Source organism: Oryzias latipes, chromosome 18 (genome assembly GCF_053564925.1).
Source record: "Oryzias latipes strain Hd-rR chromosome 18, Olatipes_Hd-rR_3.1".
Lineage (NCBI taxonomy): Eukaryota > Metazoa > Chordata > Actinopteri > Beloniformes > Adrianichthyidae > Oryzias > Oryzias latipes.
This window is the reverse complement of record NC_136254.1, coordinates 8,202,187-8,223,102: the sequence shown is the minus strand read 5'-3', so window position 1 is coordinate 8,223,102 and position 20,916 is coordinate 8,202,187. Positions and strand designations below refer to the sequence as shown.

The 20,916-nt window shown below is 46.0% G+C and overlaps 4 long non-coding RNA genes across 4 annotated transcripts; 2 read left to right on the top strand and 2 right to left on the bottom strand.

Moving 5' to 3' along the window:
- The first annotated feature begins 3,461 nt into the window (after positions 1-3,461).
- On the top strand, positions 3,462-3,878 carry LOC105353773 (uncharacterized). Its single transcript, XR_908504.3, has 2 exons — positions 3,462-3,598; positions 3,685-3,878. It is a non-coding gene; the product is annotated as an uncharacterized LOC105353773 (long non-coding RNA).
- On the bottom strand, positions 3,705-4,019 carry LOC110014849 (uncharacterized). Its single transcript, XR_002289852.3, has 2 exons — positions 3,880-4,019; positions 3,705-3,814 (listed from the first exon to the last, which is right to left on the bottom strand). It is a non-coding gene; the product is annotated as an uncharacterized LOC110014849 (long non-coding RNA).
- A 4,273-nt stretch (positions 4,020-8,292) lies between these two features.
- On the top strand, positions 8,293-8,709 carry LOC111949289 (uncharacterized). The gene is made up of 2 exons (XR_002875301.2): positions 8,293-8,429; positions 8,516-8,709. It is a non-coding gene; the product is annotated as an uncharacterized LOC111949289 (long non-coding RNA).
- LOC111949288 (uncharacterized) lies at positions 8,536-8,782 on the bottom strand. Its single transcript, XR_002875300.2, has 2 exons — positions 8,711-8,782; positions 8,536-8,645 (listed from the first exon to the last, which is right to left on the bottom strand). It is a non-coding gene; the product is annotated as an uncharacterized LOC111949288 (long non-coding RNA).
- Between the last annotated feature and the right edge of the window lie 12,134 nt (positions 8,783-20,916).

The window sequence follows — 20,916 nt, the reverse complement described above, 5'->3', positions numbered from 1 at the left end:
ATTCTTTTCGTCTCCGTCAAACACAAGACGAGACCAACATGAACTTGTCCTTTCACTCATGGTGCTGGCACTCCAAAAGTTTGAAACAATAGCTTATCAAACTGTTTTGCTACTCACACCATGTCTGGGCAAACATCAGTGCATCTGGGCCCATAACCTGTTAAACGTGGCTTTCTAAAGGGGAGCAAAAGCACACACTGGGACACAGTCTGCAGTTAGAACATACAATCAATTGTTTATTGGTGCAGGTGCAGTTTAAATAGGCAGTCACATGGCATGACCACAGGGAACACACCTGAGAAGAATTCTCAATAATTGGGAGCACACCCATTGGACAATCAACCTGTTAACAAAGACAAATCCCAAAAAACAGTCTGCAGCTCACATACTTCAACCTTACTTACGTTTGGGTGTTGTTTAAGTGTTTGCCAGGTCTGGTGGTGGAGGAGACTAATTGAAGGAGACAAGCAGGATCAGGTGGGTCAGTGTAGTAACCTCCTCTAACCACTAGGAGGTTAAGGAGCTGTCCTGCAGATGGAGTAGTGGCTGGTATAGTGGTGATCTGTCGTCTGGATGTGAATAATGACAAGAGGGAAAGAAGGAGGGGAAACTCCAGAGGGTGCATGGAGGTAGAGGATGAATTTCTAGGTGGTCCAAAAACCAAGATAAAGGGCAGATAGGTACTCAATGGTGAAAGCATAAAGAAACAACTCTTTAGAATCCACAGCTTACCTGCAAAAACACGTTAGATGACGAACCAATGCCCCCATGAGGAGAGCTGTGAGTCACCTGGTGTCTGAACCAGCTAAAGATAATGAAAAACTTTTTCTTATTTATTTTTACAAAAATGAAATTGCATAAATGTAATTCATGAATAGCATAAACATGTTTTTAAGGTCATGTAGCTGTAAACTCAAATGAAACCAGGCTGAGGACAGATTGGGGCACAGAAAATGCACTTTTCCTAATTCTACCTGCACATCATTCATTTTTATATGAAATCTTAACCAAAGACAATTTGAAAAAAATGATAAAATTTTCAATTCTTGCCATTATGTCGGTTACAGTAATGTTGCATCTATAGAACCTCACCGTGCTTGGAACAACACCGGCTCTTTGATGTATGGTAGACTAGACACTGCTATTAAAGTTATTTAATAATAAAGTTCTATGCAAAGTAGGGTTGTGCCGATGGACGATATCATCGTCCATCCTGATGGGTGACTGACATCCCGATGGAGAGACCACCATCGTGATGCCACGCCCCCACCACGTTGCGAGTCAACACCATAAGCCGCGGTTACATGTACAAAATATCTTGAGGGGATCAATGGTCGGATTAAAATCCAACCATTTACATGGGCCCAGAAAAATGTTTTCAGAATATAAAAACGTTCACTAAGGTCACACTTTCCGTCGGAAAAAATCATTCGCACATGCGCAGTAGGGTTTGAAAACTGGAAGGATATAAATTCCGCCGAGCGGCTTTTTTTTTTCAAACTTTATTGAATGTAACAATTCAATACAAAACAATGTTAAACAGCGCCGAGCGGCTATATACATTGACATGTCAGCTCGGTAAAATACGGGATGATCTTTTAAACGTGCTTTTAATAATGTTACGGTTATTATGAAACACCTGTTCGCTCATCATTTGAATTTTAATCCGTGTGGTCAGTGCTTTTTCTGACCAAAGCCAGGATTAGCAGTATGCTAACACGGGCTAACAACATTAGCTTTGGGTGGCGCTGCATGCTGTGAATAACATCAGCCTTTATTTAGTCGGGACACGACTGGAAACACAAATCCACGTGATTGTTTGAATGTTTTCTAAGGACTGAGCGACATTTCTGCTTTGAAGCTCAAACCGCTGTGTGTGCTGACGATCCGAGCTGTGCTCAGCTCAGACACACACTTTTAGACCCGGTTCTGACTTCGGTAGCTCGTACCCCTAGAGCTGCGGGACGGATCGCAGTCTTAAATCTCCCACATATACCGCTCATGTACCCCCCCCCCCCTTTCCATCAAACACAAAGCTGTAAATCCGCACTCCGCCGGTCCAATTCGCTAGTTAAGTGCGGGAGCGGACTACACTTCTTTTCTATTTTGTTTGTTACTTTTTTTGTTAAAGTCACTTCCCTCAGTTTATACTGGATCATCGCGGATTAGTCATTAGTTGGGAAATAAAATGAAAAAAGAAAAATAACGAATAGCAGTTATATAAGAACGAAAAATGTAAAAATACCCCACCCCACCCCCCCCCCCTCCAGGCGATGTCATCGTCCATCCCGATGGTTGACAGCAAACATCGTCAACAGCCAATTTACGGGACATCGCCCAACCCTAATGCATAGTGGATTGAAGGCTGTTGTTTATGAGTATCTTATGAATACATTTGTTGTATTTATCTGACACGTCCTATAGTCTGGTCTGTAAAAAAATTGTATGACATTAAACCAGTTTGTGGTCTCATACTGGTGACACACGGAACAGCTCATTAGCATAGCAGTATAGTATGTACTGCAATGCTAACATTTGAAAATGTTTGTCATTGTTACGTACAAACTATAGTGGGCATTCCACAAGCTCTCTTCTCCATTCCATTCTGATGCATCCGATTGCATGTTAGTTTGGGGTTGTGAGCGGCTGTAAGCTAGCAGGAGAGAGTGTAAACAAAGGGATAATGGGAAATTAGTGGAGGCTTACAGCCCTGCTCACAACTCGGAGGCAAATTTCTGATGGACTTCTTCCTCTTTGCAGACACTTTTGTTTTATTGTTTTTTTTAGTAAAAAACAAAACAACATAATACTAATTAAAAGACCACTGAGTTAGATTAGGCATCAAGCACTCACTAGCGTGTTATGCTGTCAGAGGTCTTACAGGATTGAGGTTGGCAAGTCACAACAGCATGGAGGAAGAGTGTTTATAGTGTGACTTGACTTCACAAATCCATTTTTTCTAGAACATGCTGTATGTAAAACTAGCATTACTACGTCTATGAAGACTCTCATTCATCCAGACCCGAAACCACGTAGGCTAAGTGGACAACACCTCCAGTTTCAGGTCTGACTCCTCCCCCATGAGCGCATATATACCAGCTCTTAGACCAGCTATTTCAGAATTGACAAAGCCTCTTGGATAAGAGGTGAAACGTCTTCCAACTTTAAAACCAAGTCCAGATGACATCCCCTAAACCTACTACAATACCATTACTTCTTCCGCTTTCGGCTTCTCCCATCAGGGGTCGCCACAGCGAACAAGTCGCATGGTAAACTTGGCAATGTTTTTTACGCCGGATGCCCTTCCTGACGCAACCTTCTCAAACCGGGCTTGGAACTGGCACAGGGGCAGAGAAGGGAACAGGGAGCAGCCCGGAGTCGAACCCTGGTTTCACGGATGGAAGGCGCCGCGAACCAGCACGAGCTAAACCGGCTCCCGTACTACAATACCATTACTACGTGTCACGGTGCCCCCGGCCGGGTCCTCCTCATCAGCTCCACCTGATGCCTCCAGCTGCGCCTCCTCATCCTCATCAGCCAGCAGACTCTTAAGGAGACCACGGACCTGTAACCGACGCTAGTTCGTTGTACTCCTATGGTGCATCTCCTGGCCTCTCATAGATTCTGGCCCTTGCCTGTCTCTTGCTTACCACTAAACTGCTTTTGTCTCCACATTCATTCCAGGACCTCGCTTACCGGAGGAGCATACCTGATCACGGGTCACCTCTCGCCGTCTCGCTCGGACGTTCTCCAACCCCAGTCTCGGATCACGCGGTTGCTGCCAACAATACCCTCCAACCACTCCTTGGACAATCTGGAAGGATACTGGAGCTCAAGTCCATCCTGACCTTTTCTAATTAAAAACCTCATTATTCTCACCTCACTGCCTGCCGAGCCTCCTTCCGGGTTCCAGCACCTGAGTCGACCACGCTTGCTAATCATGACAGAACGAACTAGCCTTTCCTCCGACTCAGCTGACCCGGAGGGACTCCGCCTTGCCATCGCTCAACAAGGTATGTTGCTCAGTCGTCAGTCTGATGCCCTCTCACAAATGTCCGCTGCTCAACAGGAGTTATTCCGCCGCCTGGACAGCATCACGCACACCCTAGCCGGATTTTCGGCCCAAGCTTCTAGCCCCATCGCCGCTGCTACACCTCCCGCTTCGGATGACATCACCACCGTCACTTCCGTCTCCCCGGAGGAAAACATCCGGTCGCAGCCGGAACCTTTTCACGGTGACGTAGAAACATGCGGTGGTTTCCTATTACAGTGCCGACTGCTCTTTCAACAAGCACCCCGGTATTATCATTCAGATCAGTGCAAGATTTCCTTAGTTGTCAATTCCCTCCGCAGCAAAGCTCTTCAGTGGGCCCAGGCCTTTTTGGCCACCCATCCACTCTCACATCTCCCCTTTGACCGCTTCATAGGTGAATTTCAACTAGTTTTTGACCAACCACGCAAACAGGAGGAAGCGACCCGGCGGTTACTCAGCCTTAAGCAGCGTAACCGTCCGGTGAGCGACCACATTATAGACTTCCGGATTTTGGCGGTTGAAGCGGGCTGGCCGGACATTGCCCTCAAGGGTGTTTTCTATCAATCCCTGAATGACAAAATCAAAGATCACTTATGTACCCAACCCGAAGCGGATACTTTTGAGGAACTTGTGACCGCCGCGCTCCGCTCTGACATACGGCTCCGTGAGCGCCAGGCAGAACGGAGTTTAACCACACGCCGGCCTTCCTCTGACGTTCCTCACCATTCCTTTCAGGTTCACCATCCTACGACCGCTGGCGCTGACGCCTCTAGCAGCTTCACTGACGAACCCATGCAGATAGGACATTCGAAACTCTCTCCTGCTGAAAGGCATAAACGCCGCAACGAGGGATTATGTTTTTATTGCGGAGATGCCAGCCACACTGTTTCACATTGTCCCATCCGTTTAAACTCCCGAACCCCTCGCTAAGCGACAGGTCGCGAGGGGACCTGTCGGAAAAGACCACAGAGCCTTTCCTGTTCATGCCTGTCAAGTTTTCATGTCTGAATCATGTCCATGAATGTAATGCCTTAATTGACTCTGGAGCTGAACACAGCCTCATAGACTCTAATCTCGTTCGTCAACTTCAACTACCGGTTGAAGCTCTAATCACTCCCGTTAAGGCTGCCGGTTTGGGGGGTAAATTACTCTCAAAAATCACTCAACGTACGGAACCTATTCAGCTGATTTCGTCCGGTAATCACCGCGAGTACCATCAGTTCTTTATTACCGACTCTCCTCAAACCCCGGTTATCTTAGGGTTTTCCTGGTTGCGCCAACATAATCCCCAAATAGACTGGTCTAAATCCCGGGTAGTTAACTGGAGTACCTTCTGCATGGCTAATTGTTTACATTCTGCTCTTCCCACCTCAGGCGCTGCCAAATTCCCAGAACAGGAGGATGTTGACTTGTCTAAGGTTCCATCCTGTTATCATGACCTCAAGACCGTGTTCAGTAAGTCTAAGGCCTGTGCTTTACCACCTCATAGGCCTTATGACTGCGCCATTGAACTCCTCAGTGGAGCCCCCCTTCCCAAGGGTAGGTTATTTAATCTGTCTGGACCTGAGAAACTCTCCATGGAGAGTTACATTCAGGAGGCGCTCTCTCTCGGTCACATCCGCCCTTCCACGTCTCCTGTTGGAGCGGGATTTTTCTTCGTTGAGAAAAAGGATAAGACCCTCAGACCCTGTATTGACTACCGAGAGCTAAACCAAATAACGGTAAAGGATAAATACTCTCTTCCCCTTATTTCTTCCGTCTTCGACTCCGTCCAGGTAGCCAACATTTTCACGAAACTAGATCTGCGTAACGCATACCATCTCGTTAGGGTTCGAGAGGGGGACGAGTGGAAAACCGCCTTTAATACCCCTCTCGGACACTATGAATACTTAGTCATGCCCTTTGGTCTCACCAACGCCCCTGCCATCTTTCAACGGCTCGTAAACGACGTCCTGCGGGACTTTCTTAACCGCTTCGTCTTCATCTATCTGGATGATATCCTCATCTACTCCAATAACCCAGTTGAACATCGTCATCACGTCCGGCTTGTCCTCGAGCGTTTATTGGAGAACAAGCTTTTTGTTAAATCCGAAAAATGCGAGTTCCATGTCGATTCTGTAGCGTTTTTAGGTTACATTCTCGAGGCTGGCCAAATCAAACCAGACCCTTCAAAACTACGAGCCGTGTCTGAGTGGGAAGTTCCCCAGTCTCGCAAAAAACTACAACAGTTTCTGGGTTTCGCCAACTTTTATAGGAGATTCATAAGAAATTATAGTAGCATCGCAGCCCCACTCACTCAGCTTACCTCCATCAAGGTTCCCTATGTTTGGAACAACGCTGCTGACTCTGCCTTCCATGAACTTAAAGAACTGTTTACTTCAGCCCCCATCCTCATTCAACCTGATCCTCACAAGCAATTTATTGTTGAAGTAGACGCCTCGGACTCTGGGGTAGGGGCTGTGTTATCCCAGCGTGAATCACCTTCCGGCAAACTCAAACCCTGTGCCTTTTTTTCAAGAAAACTCAATCCTGCTGAGCGTAATTACGACGTCGGCAACCGGGAGCTACTGGCCATCAAGCTGGCACTGGAGGAATGGAGACATTGGTTGGAGGGGGCAGAACAACCGTTTATTGTGTGGACTGACCACAAGAACCTGGCCTACCTCCGTTCAGCCAAGAGACTCAACTCCAGACAGGCCCGTTGGTGTCTGTTTTTCGACAGGTTTAATTTTACCATCACCTATCGTCCAGGCAGCAAAAACGGCAAACCCGATGCCCTGTCCCGAAAATACAGCACCACCGACGGATCTGCTACACCACCCATTATTCCGGACTCTCTATTTGTGGGCAACCTCACGTGGGACATAGAAGCGAGAGTGCAACAGGCCCAAGGTGAGAAACCCGATAATACTAACTGCCCGCCTGGTACCCTGTTTGTACCCGATAGGCTCAGGTCTGATGTCATCACCTGGGGCCATTCGTCTAAGATCGCTTGCCACGGTGGGGTTCGCCGCACCCTCATGCTCCTTAAACGCCGTTTCTTCTGGCCTTCCATGGAAAGCGACGTACGCGAATACGTCTCTGCCTGTACCACCTGTGCCAGGGCCAAGTCATCCAACTCACCTCCTGCTGGTCATCTCCATCCTCTGTCTACGCCCAGCCGACCCTGGTCACACATCGCCGTTGATTTTGTCACTGGACTGCCTCCTTCTCATGGTTACACGGTCATTTTTACCATCATTGATCGTTTTTCTAAATCTGCTCATTTCATTCCCCTCTCTCAACTGCCCACAGCCACCGAGACAGCCCAGATCCTGATTAATTTTGTTTTCCGTCATCATGGCATACCATCCGACATCGTGTCTGACCGGGGTCCACAGTTCACGTCCCAAGTCTGGAAGGCCTTTTGCTCCGCCCTCGGGGCCTCCGTCAGCCTCTCGTCGGGGTATCATCCCCAATCTAACGGCCAGGCCGAAAGGGCCAATCAAGAACTTGAGGCTTCCCTACGCTGCCTGGTGGCCCAGAATCAAGGGGATTGGTCGGATTACCTCGTATGGGTGGAATACGCTCACAACAACCATCCTTCGGCAGCGACGGGTATGTCACCTTTCGAGGCATCGTTGGGTTACTCACCACCCTTGTTCCCTACCCAGGAGCTCGATCTGGCGGTGCCCTCCGTGCAGTTCCATCTCCAGCGCTGCCAGGAAGTTTGGCACCAGGCTCGGACTGCTCTCCTGCGTTCCAAAGAGAGTAACTGCCAGATCGCGAATCGTCACCGAGTGGTGAGTCCCTCTTACCAGCCAGGGCAACAGGTGTGGCTCTCTTCTAGGAACATTCCTCTCCAGGCAACCTCTCGTAAATTGGCTCCCCGCTACATCGGGCCTTTTCCCATCGACCGTGTAATCAACCCCAACTGTGTCCGCCTCAAGTTACCTGCTGCCCTCAAAATCCATCCTTCATTTCATGTGTCCCAAGTCAAGCCTGTCCACCAAAGCTCCCTTTGCCCGCCGTCCGCTTCCCCTCCACCCGCCCGGCTCATCGATGGCGCCCCGGCCTACACCGCCAGCCGGGTCTTGGACGTTCGGCGCCGGGGTCGTGGATACCAGTACCTGGTGGACTGGGAGGGTTATGGCCCGGAGGAGCGGTCGTGGGTCCCGCGCTCATTCATCTTGGATCCCTCCCTCGTTGACGACTTCTTCCGGGCCAACCCCGATCGCCGCCCTGTTCCGCCTGGAGGCGGTCGTTGGAGGGGGGGTACTGTCACGGTGCCCCCGGCCGGGTCCTCCTCATCAGCTCCACCTGATGCCTCCAGCTGCGCCTCCTCATCCTCATCAGCCAGCAGACTCTTAAGGAGACCACGGACCTGTAACCGACGCTAGTTCGTTGTACTCCTATGGTGCATCTCCTGGCCTCTCATAGATTCTGGCCCTTGCCTGTCTCTTGCTTACCACTAAACTGCTTTTGTCTCCACATTCATTCCAGGACCTCGCTTACCGGAGGAGCATACCTGATCACGGGTCACCTCTCGCCGTCTCGCTCGGACGTTCTCCAACCCCAGTCTCGGATCACGCGGTTGCTGCCAACAATACCCTCCAACCACTCCTTGGACAATCTGGAAGGATACTGGAGCTCAAGTCCATCCTGACCTTTTCTAATTAAAAACCTCATTATTCTCACCTCACTGCCTGCCGAGCCTCCTTCCGGGTTCCAGCACCTGAGTCGACCACGCTTGCTAATCATGACAACTACGGTTACTTAAAAACAAGTGTTTTTATACAAACATTATCTTACAGTTTTTGATGATAAAAGTTGCAAAGAAACGTTGCTTCTACAAAGTATCACATTTTCATTTTGAAGTTATCATTAAAAATATTCAGGTATCATGTTCAATCAGATCTTTCAACGCTGCAAACTTTGTGTTCATTTTGTTATATCTGTAATTACAAATCACTTCTCTCGTCTCTGATATTCTACTGTAAAATAATAATTAATATATATATATATATATATATATATATATATATATATATATATATATATATATATATATATATATATATATATAATAATAGTTATTGACTGATGAATGTTATAGAGCATGTGATTGGTCAGTCACTTCTGATTGGTCGATCACATTCAGTCCTGACACTTAAAAGTAGAGAACTAACTAGCCTCTCTCAGTGAGACTCAGCAGGTTCAGAAAAATGACTCTTCTGGTGTTTTCAGGCTGTGTGACATGTCTGCTCCTGGGAACAGTGGGTGAGTTTCATTCTTTTAAGAGCTTTGATAAATATTTGTTACACCGAACTATAAAAGTTGAAAGATTAAAAATAGAAATGCATGTTTGTTAATTTTTTTCTCAGCTAATTCTTGGGCTCAGGAATCGTCTGCTTCTTTACATTTTGAATCAGTTTTTGTTGGACAAGAAGTGACCTTAAAATGTTTTCTTGAAGGCACTGGGGCAAATGTCTTTTTCTGGTATAAACAACCTCTGGGACAGAAACCACAACTCATGTCTGAATTTTTCAATCATAAGGAAATTGGAACTTTTGCAGATGATTTCAAGAACGATCCACGGTTTGAACTGCAGACAAATGAAGACAAAAACCACTTGAAAATCTCAAATGTGAAAATCTCAGATTCCTCTACTTACTACTGCATCAGTTCTTACACTTATAAAGTGACATTTTTGGAGGCCTATAGTCTCCATGTGAGGGACACGTCGTCTGACATCCAGACTTCAGTGCATCAGTCGTCCTCTGAGAACATCCATGCAGGAGACTCTGTGACTCTGAAGACTCTCATCCAGGACTCATTTACACTCATGGAGGCAGGAATGATCAGTGTGAGAGAAAGAACAACACACAAACACACAGCTGTGTCTATGAGCTGCCCATAAAGAACCTGACAGAGTCTCATGCTGGGATCTACTACTGTGCTGTTGTCTCGTGTGGACACATACTGTTTGGAAACGGGACCAAGCTGGACCTCACAGGTAAGAATCTATTTGTAAGCGATGCTTTTGACAAAAGTTTGTACTTTTTGTAAATGCCATATGGATTTGTGAATGTTTTCTTCAAACTTTTCTCAGCGCAAGAATCAAAATTTCCTCTATTCATGTATTTCCTGAGAGGAGCTCTGGCAGCTTCGCTGATCTTCATCAAATCTTTCATAATACACAAGACAAAAATCTGCAAATACAACGGTGGGTGAACTTTAATGTTTTACATGTTAATGTATTTAAATAAAAATAAAAATAGCCAAAGGGGTAAAAAAAAGTCTTCTTACCAAGAATTCCTATTTTTTAGGAAAAAAACTTTAGTCACTAAGATGCTTTTTTTACAAGATTATTTTTTAGTTGAAGAACTTTCTTTATAAGATTATTTTTTTCTTGAAACAAGTGTCTTTTTTATCTTCAGTAATGCTTTGAAATGGGCTGTTTAACAAAAAATATTTCTGTTGTTTAACAAGAGGAGAAATATGCAGCTCCTGCCTTGACCAGAACAAAGGTAAGACTTGGTTTGGTGACTCAAAGCAGAGAATAAAAATAATAATATAAAGAATGCTTATTAGTATAATTTAAAAACCTTTTTTGATGTTAAATTCATAATTTCTAGGATGAAGATCCCTGTTACTCTGCATTCAAGGGAATCAAGATAATGGAAATGGAGAACACCTGGAGTGTGTGTGTGTGTATTTCAGAGCAAAGCAGCAAAACTGAATGTATTTTTGTGTTCCTTAGCACATGGCAGAATGTTTATCTGTTCGAATAAATAACAACTTTGCATTTTCGATCACAATAGCCATATATTTTTAAGCAGTCTAGCTGTGTTACAAAAAATGTCTGGTTTGTGTCATTAAAAATGTTTGTCTTTTTGTATTAAAGATTTAAAACAACGATATTGATTGTAAACCGTAACTCATTGTTTTTTTTTAATTTATACCACATACTATTACCAAAGAAATGTACACTACAAATCTTTGTGTGCCTGTGGTCTACACAATGAAGACCAGACTTTTGCCCTCACAAACTCTACACCCTTTCGGTCTCCAGCAGGAAGTTTTAACAGAATTTTCTTTAACTTTTTCTCTAACATCTTTTCTGCAAAAAGTTTATGTCTCTTTATATTATTCAACCACAAACTGATGACAACAATAGTTCAGTAGAAGAGTCAGAAAGTGTTCTTGTTGAAGGACCAAATGGAGGAAATTAGTTTAGTGGTTTCCTTGTGTGTTTATGTAACAAGGCAACTTTATTTTTCGACCTCTTGGTCCTACAGAGGATGAGAGTCCTCACTTCTCTTTTGGATGAAGAAGAGGGCAAAAAAGTTTGTCAGAAAAAATCTGCTGTGTCAAACAAAATAAAGTCAACAGGAAAAGAAATGTGTCCAGTTAGCATTTTTTCAGAAGGTCACAGGGTCAGTTTCTGCCATTGCTGTGCATGCATCCAAGTGTCTTTGGAAAGGAGACTGAACTCCACACTGAGTATGGGGGTCTGCCTAGCACCCTGCAGGGCACTGCCATCAGTGTGTGAATGTGTGTGCAGGTGTGAATCAGACTTAAAACAGCACCAATCCTCAAAGGTTCCCACCTGAAGGGTCAGATCCAGATAACCTAAAAATGAAACTGGACAGAAGGAAGGGGTCTGGAGGAGGACCAGAAAAAGAACTAAACCAGTAATACAAACTGAAGTTTTTAATGCATAAAAAATGTTGTGCTAATTCAATTATTATATTACCAAAAGTATTTGCTCACCTGCCTTGACTAACACATGACCTTAAGTGCCATCCCATTCCTAACCCACAGAGTTATTTATCCATCTTCTGCTCCTATTAGAGCTTCAACTCTTCTGGGAAGGCTGTCCACGAGGTTAAGGAGTATTTCTAGGAATTTTGGACCATTATTCCTAAAGCACAAAGGTGAAGTCACACTGATGTTGGTGGAGAAGACCTGGCTCTCAGTCTCCGCTCTAATTCATCCCAAAGGTGTTCTATTGGGTTCAGATCAGGACTATGGCAGGCCAGTCAAGTTCATCCATACCAGACTCTGCCCTCCATATCTTTATGGACCTTTCTTTGTGCTCAGTCACGGTAGTAGAGGAAGGGGCCCATTCCAAACTGTTCCCACAATGTTGGAAGCATGGAACTGTCCAACATGTTTTGGTTTCCTGAAGCACTCAAACTTCCTTTCACTGGAACTAAGGGACTTGATTTTATACACCTGTGGCCAGGCAAAGTGATCAGCACACCTGATTCTGATCTTTTAAAAGAGTGAAAGAAAACCTTTGGTAATATAGTGTAGCTTTATACTGGAGCTGATAAACAAAAACAAAATAGACTAACCCCACACAAAGCAGTTGGGTCCTTTCTGTGGGGAGTTTACATGTTCTCCCTCTGCATGCATCGGGGGTTTTTTTGGGTTCACGAGCTTCTTCCCACATGCTTCCTCTCTGAATTGTTAGTCCAAAGCAGGGGTGTGTGTTAACAGACATTCAAATTTCTCCTTATTGGGATGAATACAAAATTATCAAACACAAAGATTCATGATCATATTCATTCTGGTTTTAATAAAAGGACTGAAAACAAATAATGCTCAGGCAGGAATCAGTATCACACTTTTTGACTAGGAGACAGAAAGAAAGTTTTAACCCCTTGATGGCTGAGTTTATTTCCAATCAAAAGTAATGTTTTCAGTCATGTTTTGTATTTAACTAGATGCTAAATTAGGTTGAGATCGGGCTGAGGTCAGTGTTTTGACCTTCATAGAATGAAGCCACGTTAATTTTCGGAACAGATCTAGAGAAAAATAATGTCCAGAAATCCAATTCATATCTCAAGATATTTCTAAAATGACTATAAATACACAGTGGAATGGTCATTTCTGAGGAAAAAAGTGCAGTTTACATACAGCACATCATTTACGGCGGGGTATTTTCTTTGTGGCTGGTTGGGTTTCTGGAAAGAATTGGTCTGTACCCCCCCCCCCCCCCCCCCTTTCTGAAACACCATTCTTGCTCCTAACCCTTTAAAAGTACTGGAGAAGCTACATTAAGAATTATTGAAAATAAACATCACTTTATTTCCTCAATAATAGTTTTACATCCTTGTTGGTTAGTGCATATTCGTTCCATTTGTTTTAAGCAATGAAATATATTTTGTGGTGGAAATCAGACAATGCTGACAGTCCCCTCTCTATATTTTAAGTTACCAAAACAAAAGCACTAAAAATGTGCCTGGGTAAAAGCAACTCATGTATGAGATACCGTTGCAGCGCTTAACATTGTGATCATTAATCAAACTAAATTTGACAATTTTATTTCAAATAAAGACGTATTGAAATTCAAGTTGAGTTTTTTCTAAGTCATATTGCTCCATTTGGTTATGCATTGGAGAGTCAAATCAAATTGAGGATTATGTAATTTGAGCCAGGAATATCCTAGAACAATAAAAGGTCTGAGGACAGCGAGTGATAAAAAATTGAATACGTTCCCTGTGGTTACCGGAAGTAATGAAGAGTATATATATATATATATATACGTATATATTAGAGAAAGGGCTTGACCCCCTAAACCCGCAGCTTTGATAGGGGTGTCCAGAGGTTTGACGGGCAGTGAAAGAAGCGTGTCGAGATCATGATCAATTAAACTTTGTACGGCTCCGAAAACGAGAAGGGTTTGAAAGTCAGAAACTTCTGACTGGTGACAAATCTTGACAGGAACAAACAGTAATTATTTCTTAGAGGAGTTCAATGAACAGCCCACCCACAGCCTGTCTTCTAGCGGGGGGATCTGATGTTAACCGTAATGGCATTGTGAGACTAGATGACTCTGAGTGCCGCAATAAAAACATGAACCCTCCTCCTTACGTTTTTGACGCTCTTCTGCAGATAACTTGGAATGTCCAATCTGCATGGGTTCTTCCAGAACTTTGCAAGGATTTTCGAAAACAGCTGGACGAGATGAATTAGAAGCGATAGATTGCTGAGTAATGGTAGTTGGTGGCTTACGGTTCTTACGGGTCAGCTGGGTCAGGAGTAAGGCCAGTTCGTTCTGTCATGACTAAGAGACGAGGCAGACCCAGAAGCTGGAACCCGGAAGGAAAACACAGGTAAGTTACATGGTAAGTAATAAGTTTAATTTCGTAGCCTGGTTAGGAGTAGTGGCATGGCTGGAGGTTCTGGCGTAATTAGGTTTCCTAGGCGTAGCAGGAGATCTTGGCACGGACAGAATTCGTGCTGTGACTGGAGGTCTTGCAAAGACCTGGCTCGTGGCGTGACTGGAGGTCTTGATGTGGTCCTCAGGATTTTCAAGAACGTAGCGGCGGCTCATGGGGATCTCTGACTCAGGTGGCTCTGGTGAATGGTAGTCCTGAGGCATGAGAGCAAAAATTAGCAAGAGGCAAAAACATGGAAGCAAGACAGGATACGAGATTAAGCACCATAAGAGGCAACGACAGGTGTCCATACCAATTGGACAACAGCTTTTTAATATCTGTGTAGAGAACATAAAGTATTTTATGCTTTGCTGCATGTCTTATTAAGTTTATGATGTTGATCTATGGTCACATACACCTGTATAGGGGTTGACCTGTATAGGTGCTGCCAGTTTTGGAGTTGTTCAGGCCTGTGGTTTTACAGCAGAGCAGCTGATTCAAGGCCCATCTTAAGGGGAGTAGAGGTGTTACTTGCAGTTCCCAAGAAGCTCATTCAAAATGGAATGTAGAATTGTTGTGTGTGGTAAGTGCATCGTAAAAGATTCTTAAGGCTAATGTAAGTTGCATGCACTTATTCGAAACTCAAATCACCCGTACAGCATTTGTCTCAACTGCCCATATGGCTGGATATGGGCTGTCTGTCTGGGTGTAGGCAGTGAACAGCTCATAGGCGGTAGGTAAAATTTGTGGGGTGGAAAAAAAAGGAAAAATCCATCACACGTGCATGTGTCTCCCTTACATCTCCCTAACTTACCTTTGCATATTGTATTAGTATTCTAGAGATGGAATTTGTGGCTCTTTGTTGGGCTGAATCTTTTGGATCAGTTTATTTCAAAGAACCATTCAAAAGACTGGCTGATTTGGCTCTATATCGACTTTTAAGAACCCATTCTGAATTTAAGTAATTTGATCCTAGAAATAATCACAAGGAAGATTGATGGGATGAGATCTGGATTAGAATAATTCTGATTTTCCACCAATAACTGACTTTTAATTATTTTTTGAAACATCAATTATAGCTTCATTTGACATATTGGACAAGATGTTAAAGCCTGACATGGATTCATTATGAATAGGTTTACTATCCCTCTGAGTTAATAGTTAGATCACTATCTTCCCTTTGTATGAAGATTGTGCTTTGAATTAAGTTATTGATGTAAAAACTAAACCTGTAACTAAACCTGTAACGCTTAAAGAACCATTAGGTCCAGGGTCTTACTGACAACATAAGTGAAAGCCGATAAATCTCACTCTCACTACACTGTTTATTAAAATATACTTTATTATGTTTTGTGACCATCAATGTAATGGTGGCCTGTCAGTTACTCTCCCCCTCCCCCGCCTCTCATGCTTTGGATGCGACCAGCTGATCCCACTCACCTCATCATTGCCTCTGCCTTCATAAGGATCCTGTGGATCTTCAGTCGATGCCAGTTTGTTGTTCCTCCAACGGTGCTTAGTCTGGCCACGTCTAGTTCCTGTGTTTTGTCATGTTTCATGTTATTAATTGCTCTTCTCGTTCTGCCTCATGATTATCCAGTTCTGTAACTCACCTGGTCGCAATCTTCTGGTCTCACGTGCTGCGCTCCTGGACACCCCCTGCAAGACTCCTCCAGCCAGCCGATGTTCATCCTTCTAGGAAAACGCCATTACTCACCTTCATCCAAATTAAAACTCCTAAACTTTCCTCCTAGTCTGAGTCTCCTTCCGGGTTTCAGCATCTGGGTCACTCTGTTTCCTAGCCATACCGTGACAGAACGAACTGGCCACACTCCTGACCCAGCTGACCTGGAAGGGCTCCACCACGCCACAAGGTAGTCTCCTTAAACATCAAGCAGAGGCCATCACTCTCATGTCATCGGCACAGTGGGATATTTTCCATCGCCTCGATAGCATAACGCAATTACTCAGTACTACTACCAGTCATCATGCTAATCCCGCTGTCGCTGCTCAAGTTCCCATTTCCGGCAACAATCACATTTCTACATCCGCCGAGATCCCGGAAAATGTCCGTCTCCAGCCGGAACCTTTTTTTTGCGACGTTGAAACCTGCGGAGGGTTCCTGCTTCAATGCCAATTAATATTCCAACAGGCTCCCAGGTACTATCAGGCAGATCGCAGCCACATATCTCTGTTTGTGAACTCTCTCCGCAGCAAAGCACTTCAGTGGGCTCAAGCTTTTCTGGCCGCCCATCCCATTACTCACCTTCCGTTCGACCGCTTCATTGGGGAATTCAAACTGGTTTTTAACCAGCCACGAAAGCAGGAAGAAGCCACCCGGCGGTTACTGAGTCTCAAACAAGGTAACCGCCCGGTAAGTGATCATCTCATCGACTTCCGCATTTTTGCCGTTGAAGCTGGTTGGCCGCATCCCACTCTTAAAGGCATCTTCTATCAGTCATTGAATGAACGAATAAAAGACCACCTATGTTCAAAGCCAGAAGCCGACTCTTTTGAAGAGCTAGTCACCGCCGCTCTGAGGTCCGACGCCCGACTCCGAGAACGCCGCAATGAACAGAAACGTAAGCCTCCGCCGCCATCGGCTAACCTCGTTGCCCCTGTTATGTTGGCAGCTCCTCCCAACCGAGAATTGTCTTGCAACCATTCTGTTGAACCCATGCATATCGGTCATGCTAAGCTTCCTTCAGAAGAAAGACAGAGACGATGGGAGAAAGGTTTATGCTTTTATTGTGGCCAGCCTGGCCATCTTGTCTCTCAATGCAACTCACGTCTGAACTGCCGAACCCCCCCGTTAGATGACAGGCCACGAGGGGAAAATTCTGAACTCGCCTTAGTCGCTAAGTTCTTGTTCGTTACCGTCAAAATTAGTAACCAAAACCAAGTTGTTGAACTCCAAGCCCTAGTAGATTCCGGGGCTGAACATAGTTTAATCGACCAACGCCTCGTTCAGGATCTCTCGCTTTCTGTGGTTTCACTTTCCACCCCAATCAATGCTGTTGGTTTGGGGGGTAAACAACTCACACAAATAACAAAGTGCACTAGTCCCGTTCTCATTTTGACCTCTGGTAATCACCGTGAATACCACCAGTTTTCTGTCACCCAGTGTCCTCAAACGCCCATAGTATTAGGTTTTTCTTGGCTCCAAACTCATAATCCGCTCAATGACTGGAGCGCACCTCGTGTCGTTAACTGGAGCACTTTTGTATGGCTAACTGTTTACACTCCGCCATGCCTCCTAATAAGTTGCCCAATCCGGGTCTCGTCAAGGATATTGATCTCACTAACGTCCCTGCCTGCTATCACGACCTCCGCTCCGTTTTTTCTAAAGCTAGTGCTTTGCCACCCCATCGCCCTTACGACTGCTCTATCGAACTGTTAAATGGAGCTCCACTTCCCAAGGGGAAGCTCTATAATCTCTCTGGACCAGAAAAAAGCGCAATGGAAAATTACATACAAGAAGCCCTCTCTTTGGGGCATATCCGTCCTTCTTCTTCTCCTGTTGGCGCAGGGTTTTTCTTTGTGGAGAAGAAGGATAAGTCTCTTAGACCTTGCATTAATTTTCGTGAGCTCAACCAAATTACGGTCAAGGACAAGTATTCTCTTCCGCTACTTGATTCAGTTTTTGACTCGGTCCAACAGGCTAAGATCTTCTCAAAACTCGACCTCCGCAACGCCTATCACTTGGTGCGTATGCGTGAAGGGGACGAGTGGAAACCGGCGTTTAACACACCTCTAGGGCAGTATGAATACTTAGTTATACCGTTTGGTCTTACCAATGCCCCGGCTATTTTCCAACGTTTAGTTAATGACGCCCTGAGAGATTTTCTCAATCGGTTCGTCTTTGTTTATTTGGACGACATTTTAGTTTACTCCACCGATCCCGCACAGCATGAGCATCATGTACGCCTTGTTCTCGAAAGGCTGCTCGAAAACCAGCTCTATGTCAAAGCCGAGAAATGTGAGTTTCATGTGTCCACCATCCCATTTCTTGGCTACATAAACGAGGCTGGCAATATCCGCCCAGATCCAGCCAAAATTGAGGCAGTGTCCCAGTGGGAAGTTCCCCCAACCCGGAAGAAGCTCCAGCAATTCCTAGGGTTCGCAAATTTCTACCGCCGGTTTATCCGTAATTACAGCAGCATTGCGGCCCCACTCACCCAACTCACATCTGTCAACAGAATCTACTCCTGGAACCCGGAGGCTGATGCAGTGTTTAAAAAACTCAAGTCACTCTTCGTATCCGCTCCCATACTCATTCAACCTGACATAACTAAACAGTTTATAGTGGAAGTTGACGCCTCTGACTCCGGTGTGGGAGCTGTTTTGTCCCAACGCGAGGAGACCACAGGAAAACTCAAACCATGCGCCTATTTTTCCCGGAAGTTGAGTCCCGCCGAACAAAACTATGATGTGGGAAACCGTAAGCTCTTAGCCATCAAGTTGGCTCTGGAAGAATGGCGTCACTGGCTGGAGGGAGCGGAACAACCTTTCCTCGTTTTAACTCACCATAAGAACCTTGCCTATCTGCGCAGCGCCAAACGGCTCAATTCCCGTCAGGCCCGATGGTGCTTGTTTTTCGATCGCTTCCATTTTACGATAACTTATTGCCCCGGCAGCCGCAACGTAAAACCGGATGCCCTGTCACGAAAATACAACGCCTCCGAAACTAGCTCTGACTCTCCCATCCTACCCACTTCATGTTTTGTCGGTAACCTCACATGGGAGGTTGAAAGCAAGGTTCTCAAGGCGAAATCCCTGAAGGCATCTCCTGCCCTCCTGGCACCCTGTTTGGTCCTGACGCCCTTAGGTCAGACGTGCTCACGTGGGGGCACACTTCTCGCATCGCCTGCCATGGGGGGGTCTACCGTACCACCAGACTTATCAAACGACATTTCTTTTGGCCCACCAGGGAGCGCGATGTCAGGGAGTTTGTCGCCGCCTGTACCACCTGTGCTCGCTCTTAGACCTCCAATTGACCACCCTCAGACAACTATTACCACTGCTCACGCCCAGCCGTCCCTGGTCTCACATTGCGGTAGACTTTGTCACCGGACTTCCACCTTCGCAAGGCCATACGGTCATCCTGACTGTCATAGAACGTTTTTCTAAATCTGCTCAGTTTATTCCTCTGCCACAGCTCCCCTCTGCCTCGGAAACAGCCGACATCCTCGTCAATCAAGTCTTCCGCCATCATGGTTATCCCCTGTGACATTGTGTCAGACCGGGGTCCCCAATTCACGTCACAGGTTTGGAGGGCTTTCTGTTCCGCCCTGGGCGCCACTGTCAGTCTTACGTCAGGCTACCACCCCCAGTCCAACGGCGAGGCGGAACGGGCTAACCAAGAACTGGAGGCGGCTCTCAGATGTCTGGCGGCCCAGAATCAAGAGGACTGGTCTAAGTTCCTGGTGTGGGTGGAATATGCCCACAACAGCCATTCCTCCACGGCTACTGGCATATCTCCCTTCGAGGCCTCTTTGGGCTACTCACCCCCTCTGTTTCTTTCACAGGAATTGGATCTGGCAGTGCCCTCGGTCCAGCTCCACCTCCAACGATGTCGTGACATCTGGCAGCAGACCAGGGCGGCTCTCCTTCGCACTAAGGAGAGCAACTGCCAGATAGCCAACCGCCACAGGGGGGTGAGTCCCAATTACCAGCCTGGCCAGAAGGTTTGGTTGTCCGCCCAGAATATTCCCATCCAGGCCTCGTCACGCAAATTGACCCCGAAGTTCATCGGACCCTACACCATAGAACGTGTCATAAACCCCACTTGTGTCAGGCTTCGCCTCCCGGCCGCCCTCAAGATTCACCCTACGTTCCACGTCTTCCAGGTCAAGCCAGTCACCGAGAGCTCGCTGTGCCCGCCGTCCACTTCCCCGCCGCCCGCCCGTACCATCGACGGCGCCCCTGCTTTCACGGTCAGCAGGATCCTGGATGTCCGGCGCCATGGACGTGGTGTGCAGTTTCTGGTGGATTGGGAGGGGTATGGTCCAGAGGTACATTCTTGGATCTCCCGTTCCCTGATTCTGGACCATACCCTGATCGACGACTTCTACCGTGACCATCCCGATCGTCGTCTTGGACCGCCAGGTGGCAGTCGTTGAGGGGGGGGTACTGTCATGGTGGCCTGTCAGTTACTCTCCCCCTCCCCCGCCTCTCCTGCTTTGGATGCGACCAGCTGATTCCACTCACCTCATCATTGCCTCTGCCTTCATAAGGATCCTGTGGATCTTCAGTCAATGCCAGTTCGTTGTTCCTCCAACGGTGCTTAGTCTGGCCACGTCTAGTTCCTGTGTTTTGTCATGTTTCATGTTATTAATTTCTCCTCTCGTTCTGCCTCAGGATTATCCAGTTCTGTAAATCACATGGTCGCGATCTTCTGGTCTCACGTGCTGCGCTCCTGGACACCCCCTGCAAGACTCCTCCAGCCACCCGATGTTCATCCTTCTAGGAAAACGCCATTACTCACCTTCAGCCAAATTAAAACTCCTAAACTTTCCTCCTAGTCTGAGTCTCCTTCCGGGTTTCAGCATCTGGGTCACTCTGTTTCCTAGCCATACCATGACAATCAAGCCATTATTTGTAACGTGGAGCGTTGAAATATTCGTAGTAATTACATTATGACAGTGACATCTTTGGTTTTTCCTTCATCTCACACAGTTGTTTTTTTCTCAATCGATCCAGACACTATGAATTTTATTGAACTACATTATA